The following is a 10,510-nucleotide window of genomic DNA, read 5'->3' as shown; positions in this document are numbered from 1 at the left end:
GTTTTGTTGGTGGTGGTGCCTTTCATTTGGGATTCGGTGTGCCGGGGGCTGTACTTGCATACAATGAAATGAATGCTCCTACTGCAGAGCTCCTCCAGCCTCAGCACTGATCTAAAAAGAATAATTTAGATAGTAATTTCCATTTCCTATCCCAGGGCAGATATAGTCATGAAACAGGCTGAGGATGACAAGTGATTCTAAGCTTTTCTTTAAAATAAGGTTCATCAAGCCTTAGTTGGAAAGAATATGGGTGGAACTTGTAAGACCCAATGACAGACGTGCAAAAATGGGCTGTGCTTCAGTATTGCAATGCTGTGTGCCTTGCTAGTGTATTCCATCTTTGCCTACAGCTAAGAGGAGGTGCATGAAGCTGTTCTTCACATACCCACTGACATAGTTACTAGAGACTCAGACATTCCACTGAGCACAGCCATGGAGAAGACCAGAACAATGTGAACCTCTGTGGTCACTTCACAAGCATCAGGTGAAATTTAGTAGTTTTTTGGTAGTTTAACTGTAATTTTAAAATCAGCTTCTGACCACAGATTAATTCTCCCTTCATTTCTGTTATTTTATCTTAATTTGCATTTCTTCAGCACCCCATTTAGGCCAAGAAAGATTTGTTTGGTGATTAATTTGAAGTAGGTGTAGGAAGGCATTAGTTGGAGGGAGAGCAGTATGTGCCACTCTCCGGGTTCCAGCCTGACCGGGACTTGACCCTTTTGTGCTTTGCTGTGTTTTTGTTTTTGATTTCAGTAAGTTTTGATGATGATGCTGTTCAGGAAACAGAGCAAAAGCCCATTGTTTTTCTTAGATTATCTCCTCAGATGCACCCCTGAAGTATATTGCTTGGTCTGACTGAAGATCAACCACAAATGCTAAAGCAAATAATACTGTGGGAGCCTGAAAGTGCAGATGCCATTCAGAGTAGTCACAGACACTTTGATGTGGGCACTCACTATATTTCCTGCATTTCTTCACTCTAAACATAGTTTTGGTTTTAACTGTTTTCACCCAGTCTCTCAGGCCAGATCTCTGTGCCATTGAATGACAGTGTCTAAACACTGACGATTTGGTGTGTACTGTTCCATAACTTAGGCCACTAGTACCTAGAACAAAGGCATGGATTTGGAAGGATCAAACTGTCAAATGCATACATGGGTCACTGGGGAGCTTGAAACTCAGGGATTAATTTCATTGGCTATAAAGACTGGTACTACCCAGTAATCCACACCTCCAAACTCAGAAAATTAGGTATTTGACTCTGGAGTTTAAATCTGGCATATGTATAATTTGAACTAATACAAGAGACTTGTTATGGCAGAGTAGTTGGGGATAAAGGAGTGGGAAATGCCTTGTTTTAAGGATATTATATCTTTATAGTGGCGGAATTGAAAATACTTGCTTTCTGCCACACTGTACCATTTTCTTCATCTGTCTGTCTGTTGAGCTGGTTAAAAACATGCTGTAAATCTATTTGTGCAGCAAACATGATGTCTAAAAAGTTATGAATTGCATATGTGCACCAATTCTTGATGTGTTCTTGCCAGCACTAAAGTAGTCATTAATATCTCCCATACTTTAGGTATTATTATCTCTTTTTCTCTCTCTGAAGGAATAATTTCTTTTCTTAGTTCATGCACCATGAATATTTATCATCCCCATATTTGTTCCTTTTGGCAACTGTATTTCCAAGTTGCACCAGCCAGATGGGTTGGGATGGTCTTTAAAAATGCTGTGCAGGACATAAGAGAATTGAAGAATCCATACCACAAGAAACGTTCAAAAGACCCACAGAGCCTTCTTTTATTTTCATTAATTTTGTCTTGTCTTACCACCTATGTGAAAGCTAGAGTAAAGCTTTAGTGGAAAATGGATGAGTACTGTTCCAGTGTCTCTATCTTAGTGGTCATCATGCAAAGCTGATATGGGTACTCCTCCTTGTCCACCTTTTCCCTCTTAATCTCTGTTGTGCCTGATGTCCTGACTGCACTAGTGCTTCTAGAGTGCCAGTGCCAGTGAGCCATCTGCAAAACTGCCCAAGTGACCCATGTATGCATTTGGCAGATCTCTATTTGGAAGCTTTTGTCTCCAGCTATAGAGGCAGAAAAATCAAGGTTGTTGTGGGCAAACAGTAGGATTTGTGGAAGTCTAAACCTGAAAGGATTGGAAGGACTATCAGAAAAGTGTAAGAATGGCCCAGGAGAGTCACACTGGCTCAAGCCCAAAAGTGTAGCAAACTTCCTTTATTACTCTGAAATCCTCTAGGAAATACCCAGAGCAAAATGTGGAAGACCTAAGGTTGGTCTGCCAAAAATTTCCACAGCATTTTGAGAAGAGTATGGCTGAAAGATGGTTTGGTGGGAATGTAGTATGAAGTAGGATATGAAGCGAGGCAATAGCATGGGAGACAGTTCAGTTAGAAAGGACACATACAGGCAGCAGAAGAGGACCACAGTCTATGGTGGAGGGGAAAAGTCACAAGAGAACTTGACATGTGGAAAACAATGTAGAATATAAACAACAAAATTCATGAAGGGAGAGAGGGAAATGGGGTCACAGAGGATGTCCCCGCATAAGGGGCTTGATGTAAGCCAGGGCAAACTAGAAAGTACTATTTCTGCTTTACTTTCAACCTGGTTTCCCATCAAGTGGCTTCATTGGCCAGTTTCAGTGGTTGGCTATTACCTTTCAATGCAATAACCAGAGAAATGTGGCTAATGAACAGACTATCAATAATTTTATTTGTTTCCATTGTGCCCTCTTACAGTCATCTCCTCTCAGAGAAGAAGAATCCTAGTCTGTCTGGAAGCCACTTCATATTTCTTCCTCATCTTCCTTTATTTGTTTTCTGGCTCCTTTTTTGAGTGGCCTGCCAAGGAGAGGAAAGGACAGAGACTAGACTGCATTCTGTATTTTGAATATTCACTTCCATACTGTTTCCCTCTGTTCCATTCCTAGTCCTCCTCAGTTATTCAGAGGTCAATTACCACCTCTTTTAATAATGCTGAAGAAAAATTTTTGACTGAGTCAAAGCCTGAACCCAAAAAACCCAGCCCATGAAAAACTATTGCTTTTATTCTGGAGAAAATATTATGTATTTGAAACCATACAACCATTTCATAAAAGAATGTCCTTCACATCCATTTTCTTAAAAAGGAAAAAAGAAAGCAAAAGAGCTGTCAGGGTTAATTAAATGGCATTATGTCACCAGCACACAGGAAAGGTGCATAGCAACAAGCGCAAGAGAATCTGATACAGAACTCCCCACATTAGTTGTCTGCTCTGTCTGTAGGCGACTTGGACAGAAATTAAAGCACCCACGTGGTAACTAATAATGAATGATAGATTTATTAGCAGTGGTAATGGTCCTAAACTTTAAAGTTCTTAACATTTCAGGGACTGTTTGGATGTAGAGTTTTTGGCTGAGGTGCAATTTGGAACGGTTTTGGGTTTTTTTCTAGTGTTTGAAGGCATTTGAATTCTATTTTGCTGCAGGCTTAATAGACATGCATATACTACAAGGACAGGCAAAAAAATATATAAGTATATATAAAAATATATATGTAGAGAGATTGTATATAATGAAAATTTGATGGTAACCTTAAATTCATTATAAATATCTCAGATGATATACTTCATAATTTTTCCTGAGCTAGAAAAAATATTATAGTTAGTTTCCTTTCCCTCCAAGAAAAGACATGCAAAAAAGCAATCCCAGTAAGCATACAGTACTTCATAAAACTTTCCTAAAATTGCTTGTTTTTTCCTTTATAAAAATCACACAAAACTTTTACAAAATCCATAATAATGCAGAGAACTTACTCTGGTTAATATTATTTATACTAAAAGTGTGTTTGCCTGTATATTCCGGCAGTCAGTATGTCTATCCTCTTCCTCCAGTCCTTTGAACTCACACAATTATTCTGGTCAGCCATGTGTTAGGCAATTATCTTCTCCTGTGATGTGTTTAAAAAACTGTTCTCCTACTCACCCCAAAACTGCTGCAAGTCTCTCTCCCAGGAGATAGAACAAAGTTGAGACTTATTGATCATCTTCCGGGATGAGGTGTCCATAACACAGCCTCTGACTGGGTCATTCTCAGATATTTAGTCTGTAACCTCAGGACCTAAAGAGAAATGCCTCTTCTCTTGGACTGAAGACCTGTTCGGTAAGAATGAGCAGAGACAGAGATTCAAATATATATTCCCCTCAATAAGGCAGGAGACACGATGGGTTGGGATGGGGAATGAGTGACCCATGGAGTCTGTTGTTTCACTCCCATGTGGGAAGCTGCTCAACAATCAGACTTTGAAGTGTGTCAAGATCACCACTCAAAGTAAAGACATTCTCTTTATCCTAAACTCTACCAGTAGAATAAAGAACCTATACTGTGGTCCAAATAGCAAAAATGGGAAGGAGGAATAGGAACTGGACAGTCAGGGACAAGTGCATGTTTTGATCTGTGCATGTCTTTGAGAAAGAGAATATTGGAATAGAGTAAGTTTGTTTTCTTCCCTTCAGGAAGGTGACTGTGATTAGAAATGCCCATGTGGACAGAGGTAAAAGGGTTTTCATTTCTTTGCTATCCTCCCACCCGGGAACCAAATTTCCTCATTTCTTTTCACCAACCCCATCTCAAACCTCAAAATTCTCTGCCATTCAATCCCCAACCCATCTTAAAATCACTTCCTAGACCTCCCATTCTTCCCTATATAGAAATCTCCTCTGAATACAGAGCCTTGCACCCAGACACCGCCTTGGCAGATGCCATAGTCCTCCTGCGTGTACCCATGCTTACTTTTTCTCCTGTTCTATAAGCTGAACACAAGTTGCACATATATCAAAACAAAACTCAGGAAAAAAAGAGATGGCAACAAGAACATGTGCAGAATAAAATATATGTGCTGTAGCTCAGTGTTGTGAAAAATGTCTTCCTCCTCATGGGGCTCAACTCTGAGTTCAACATCTGCTAGGCTACTTATCTCTTAGTGGACACTGCATCATCACTTTACCCAAAAGAATATCTTAGCATGAAAACCGGGTTATCTTACAGTGATACTTGCTCAATATTTTTACCTCCTTTCTGGCAGTCTGCAGCCTAGGCACCTTTTAATTAGAGGTTATGTCTGTATCTTCCTCTTTAATCACCCCTCGTGGACTTCCATTAATTTCTTTATTTATATTTTAAAGCTTTTTGGTATTTTGACTTCTACAGCATGTGGCAGGAGGGAGTTCCACAGTTTTTCCTAAGCAAGAAAACCACTTTCTTCAGAAGTACAAACTTGGCCTCCATCACAACGCTAGAACCAGGACTGCAACGAATGTATGAGGGAAGCCAAGTTCAGTGTTATCAATTTGTGGCCCAAGCTGTAGACTATGAAATCAAACTCATAGGATAGAGAGGTAGTAAGTGCCAGACTATCTGGAGAGACCCAGGTCACAATCTTTCGTTAAAAAAATTACCCTGTGCCTTAGCAATATTTGTCGTGCTGTCTCCCAGCTACACTCAGCTGACTCCAAAAGCTAGTTGTTAAAGGAAAGCAAATATTTCTTTTCCCAAAATAGTGAGATTGGGAAAAGGAAATGTCAACTCAATGCATGGCTCAAAAAAACTTCTCTCCTGGTGGGGTAACACAATCATGTGGCTACACAGTTGCTTCTTAAATGGTGGATAAGAAGTGGCTTTTGTCAGTCACTTGGAAAATGTAACCACCTTATCAAGCACTGGTGAAGCTAATAAAAAGGGAGGAGTGGATTGTCCTGAAATTCCTCAAGAATCCGTTGAAATATTTGTTTTATTGCATTTAGGCTGGATTCCTTTTAAAGTTCCTTGCTTGACCGCCCAGAGCGTTTCTGTTCTCTAGCCCCTCAAATAACGATTCAGATAGAAACTCAGTTCTTAAAAGTTTTTTCTTCTTTTCCAAGGGAAAATGTGAAGACAAACAACTGTCTAGGATAAGCTGTTTCTTATCTTCATCTTGTAAAACTCCTCCAGGAAAGCTAATTGCAACATGTGAGGCAGGGCAAAGAAGCCCCAGAAAAGGAAAGGAAAAAGAGGCCTTGAAACCCACAAGCAGGCAGGGGAAAGTCCTGGCCTTTGTAGTTCCCGTCAACAGCAGGAGAAGCCTGGAAAAGGTTGCACAGTGAAATCTGTGGCCCTGTGATTCATTACTTCAAGGGGAGGTTTAACATAGCACAGGAGGCTGAGCAGCCCCAGCATTTCTGTGCCTGGGACAGAGCTGCTTGGTCTCGTGGCAGCTGGACTGTGCTCCAGGATCACAATCTTTCCCAGGCAGCAGACCTGAGCTTTAAGTACCTAGATTTTTCTGAAAAAAACCCCAACCAACCAAACCAAACCAAACCACAAACCCCAATACCTACTGACAGGGTTGAAGCCTCCCCGCTGCACCTACACTCTGGCATGGCTCCCAGAGCTGGGGTCCATGTGGCAGCAGTTGGGAATCATGGCATCGAGGGACAGCAGAAGGCTACTAATAAAATGAAAAGCAGGTTTATTTCAAGTGCTGTCAGCAATATGGTGGTAACGGCAATACGTGTTTGTGGACCTTCCCCCAGGATATCTTTGTCTGGTGTGAGTAGCTTTGTGTTGTTTCCTGGCTGGCAATTAGGTGAAGTGCAATTGCATTATGGTGCTATTTTCATCGGCATCTTTGAAACCACAGGTGGTATGGTATATTTCCAGCAGGAGATATAGGGCGGTGATTTTTGAAAATCATCTTGCTGTGAGGGTAACTCTGGAAGAAATCACCCTGAGTCAAACTTGGGTGCTTGAGAGCTCTCAGCATTGGGGACCTCACCAGAGAGGGCAGAGGGTGGAATTCAATGTACAGATTCCCAGGGAAAATCAAGCAATATCTTTCCCTTGTATCACAAGATTTTTCCCCCAGATTTACAGCATGTTCATTTTAAAACAAGATATTGAAAAAATATTTTCCCTTTTACTTATGTGTGAGGATCCTAGTCCCAGGTTTTCCCTTTCTCCTTCAAGTGCTTCTGATGAGCCAGACAGCTGAAGTAGGAGGTGTGAACTTGGGCAAACCATTAATATTGTGGTGCTTCTGTTTTCCCTCTTGTATGAAAAGACCATAGCAATTCTTACCTAGCTAAACAATACATTGAGGCGATTATTATTTTCCAAGGACTGGTGATCTTGATCACTGCCTGCTGAATCAGTAACAAGCCTTCCTCATTTTTTTGTGCTTTTCTGTTTGTTTTGGTTTAGTTTCTCTCTTTTCTTTTATTTTTTTTTCCTTTATTCAAGCCACTTCAAGTTCCTGCAGAACTCTGTAGCCCTCTTTTACTTTTCACATCTAAAATTTTCCATTTTAGGTCATCATTTTTAGTCTCTGTTTCAGCCCCTACTCAGTCTGACTGTGCAGTCTCCTCCAGTTCCACAGACACTGTACAGTGTCCATTCACTCCCACTGTGGAGCTTGTCAGACTGCTTTGAGAAACACCCAGCCGCAGCGATGGTGCACCATAGCCCCTTCCCTAGCCCAGCAGTAACATCCGCAAAGAATTCCCCTCTGCTAGTGAGCCATGGTGACCTCCCGTTCCTGAAGCCATGCTGGCTATTTTCTGTTAATCTGCTGTTTTCCAAATGTTCTCCCTTTTGACTCTTAAAAGAGTTTCAAAGGCTTTTGCTCACAACTCCTGTCAAACTGACTAGTGTGTAGTTTCCTACTATGTCTCTATAGGTTCACTTTTAAAGTTATGCCATTACACATTAGTCATCCTTTTTCCTCAGAGACCACTTCTGAACTCAGTAAACTTATGAAAACATCTACCAAAGTCTCTCCAGTTCCTACTGTTATTCTGTTCAGTATTCTCTGATGGCCGCAGCACCAGAGTCCCAAAACCTGGTCCTGTGGAAGGTCCCCAGGCATATGTCTCATCTTTGTTACAACCCTGGAGTTCAAAGGGTACATCTAGAGGTGCCAGAGGAGTTATTCCAGCTTTGCACAACTGTTAGTGACCCCAAAGACTGTTCAGAGAGCATTTGAAAAACAGTTTCTGATATTATGAACACAGCAGGCCCCAGACAGGTGCTGTGATTTACTCTGAGTCTCTTGTATCTTCAACTACATCACAAAGCAATAGCTAAATATCAGTTCCTTAGCAGGACTCCAATGGTGCTTTTTCTGTCCAAGTAATTAATTTACCATCTTCTTTTGTAATTATTTACATCCATGAAAATTTGAATTCTGCCCTTTGGTGACATCAAAAGGAGGAAAAAAATCATTGTCACCTCAGATTTTTGTCAGGTTGTTTGATTTCTCTACTTCTGCAATTTCCTATAGCCTGTTCCCACATTCACTATGTATTTCCTGAGTTTATTACATGTGTTTTTGGAAGAATCACCATTCCTATGTTATGCCTTATGCTACTGAGATGTTCTCTCACCCTTCATTCAAATGGACTTGCCACATGGGATTTCCATATCAACGTTGTTTCCTATATCAGTTTCCTATCTTCTGCTTTTACAAATAAATATATTCTACAAGATATTTTCCCCTGGTATTTTCAAATATAAATTAATTTAATAGATGAACCTATGGAGCAATAAGGGGGTATAAATACAATTGTAAAATTTATAGTAATGGATGAGGTTTGGAAACATGCATTTTAAATTTGGGATCAATGGGAGAAAGGAAGGAAAGCAGAATGTCCTACTACAGAGATTGATAATGAAAAATTACTTTGAATGTGAGGTTTTTTTACTGAAGGATTAGCAAGGATTGCATACTGGATGTTAAAGGAAACTCATTTTCCATCTATACTGCAATAACTTCTTTTCATTGCTTAGCATAGATAAAAAAATCTTGACATTATTCCTTATAGTTCCTCAGGACTTGAAAAAGGCCAGTATTTTCCAGACTAGCATAGTCTTGGGCATCCTGCATCTGCCTTCATGGAACTCGGTGGATGTTTATGTGTCGTACCTGTAACCTGTCCCAACACCACTTTTAGAGGAATATATTTGGAAATTGTTTCTGCTCTGTCACTCTGTTTATCTTTTACTAAGCCAGCAGTGATTGCATGGCCTTTGAGGACTTTCTCTATTTTTGGATACATTTCTGTACTTCTAGGTGGTGGGGGAAGGCAGGATGTTTCTCTTTTTTTGCTTCTGTTTTTGATGAAAGTCAGTTTGAGTTCAAGGCCAGACAGAGCACATTCTTGGAAGAAAAACCAATGAAGATTATTACATACACAAGCACCATATCCTAATCAAGAACTCCCAAACTGAAAATAGTTGAAGAGTGGGACCTTACTAATGGGAAATTTCAAATATGCCTGTCTTTCTTTGTCTTCTTTAGGCATCCATTCAACTACCACAGGTGGAGAAAGCATAATGTGTTCGATGGCCCTTTGCTGTGATACATAATGCCTTACTGTCATTTCTTTTAATGCAAATTTTTTCTGACAACATAAAATGGATTTGTGTTTACCTGGTTACTGCTCTCCCATGAGGAGAGCAATTCAGGTGCTTGGCAACACTGTAGATGTGTCCAGAGACATTCAGGGCATTTCGACAGGGCCGTAAAATGTAATGAAAATCTTCCTTTGAAAGTTAGAGCCCAAGAAGATGATCTACAAGACACTTGTGCCCCTCTGGGGAGTCGGTAAGAGGCCAGGTGGGTCACCCACAGGTGCCAATGATGATGTGTCTATTTAGGCACTCAGATCTCACCTAAAGGCTTTCAGTGTAGTCAAGAAAAATATGTACCCTAAAAGGTGGGATTTACCCAGGGTGCCTTAGATATGCACCAGATGGAGTAACTCACCCAGATCATATGTCTGCCTCCTGGTGTTAGAGGGCTCCTGAATAACTACCTAGAGATGCAAAGTTTTGAGACAGGAATGCCACACACCACTTCTTTTGGCTCCTATCTTCTATCAGGGTCAACTCTGTTAAGAAAAGAGAAAGAAACAAGCATCTGACTCTCAGGCCAGACTCAAATGTTGCCTCCCTGACATAGCAGTCCCAGCTGGTCACTCTAACCCCACTCCGGCTGGCCGGATATATGACCACTCCTTCCAGTTAAAATGTGTAGATGTGAAATCCCACCAGGTAGCAAGAAAATGCTTGTTTTGGCAGCATATATTATCAACATACTCACTGAATCTTTCCCAAAAACACTGAATTGGAACTCTGCTCTAGGGTCCTGCTTGTGATGATACATGTACCTATTTTTTTAGTTGACTTTGTTGTCATTCTCTTCTTCTCCTATACGTATATGTATATATAATTCCCTATATACATGTATATATATATACACACATTCAGAAGAGATTTTTCCTTCTTATTTTCAGCAGCTTATTGGAGACAAACAATAGAACAGAGACCTTAAAGAACTTTTAATGCACTGCATGCTACCTGCAGCCACCTCTTCAATAAAAGTGAGATCTGCTTCTGGTTTGTATCCTTATGTGGAGTTCCAGTTTCCAAAGCCTCCTTTCAGAGACTCTGTGAACCTGGGATGGT

At 40.6% G+C, this 10,510-nt stretch overlaps 1 long non-coding RNA gene across 1 annotated transcript; it reads right to left on the bottom strand.

Moving 5' to 3' along the window:
• Nucleotides 1–2,624: 2,624 nt before the first annotated feature.
• On the bottom strand, nucleotides 2,625–9,928 carry LOC116447607. Its single transcript, XR_004241624.1, has 3 exons — nucleotides 9,810–9,928; nucleotides 3,995–4,164; nucleotides 2,625–2,872 (listed from the first exon to the last, which is right to left on the bottom strand). It is a non-coding gene; the product is annotated as an uncharacterized LOC116447607 (long non-coding RNA).
• Between the last annotated feature and the right edge of the window lie 582 nt (nucleotides 9,929–10,510).

The sequence above is a fragment of the Corvus moneduloides genome, chromosome 1, assembly GCF_009650955.1.
Source record: "Corvus moneduloides isolate bCorMon1 chromosome 1, bCorMon1.pri, whole genome shotgun sequence".
NCBI classification, from domain to species: Eukaryota; Metazoa; Chordata; class Aves; order Passeriformes; family Corvidae; genus Corvus; species Corvus moneduloides.
Note: the sequence above shows the minus strand (reverse complement) of the source record. Positions and strands in the feature narration are given on the sequence as shown.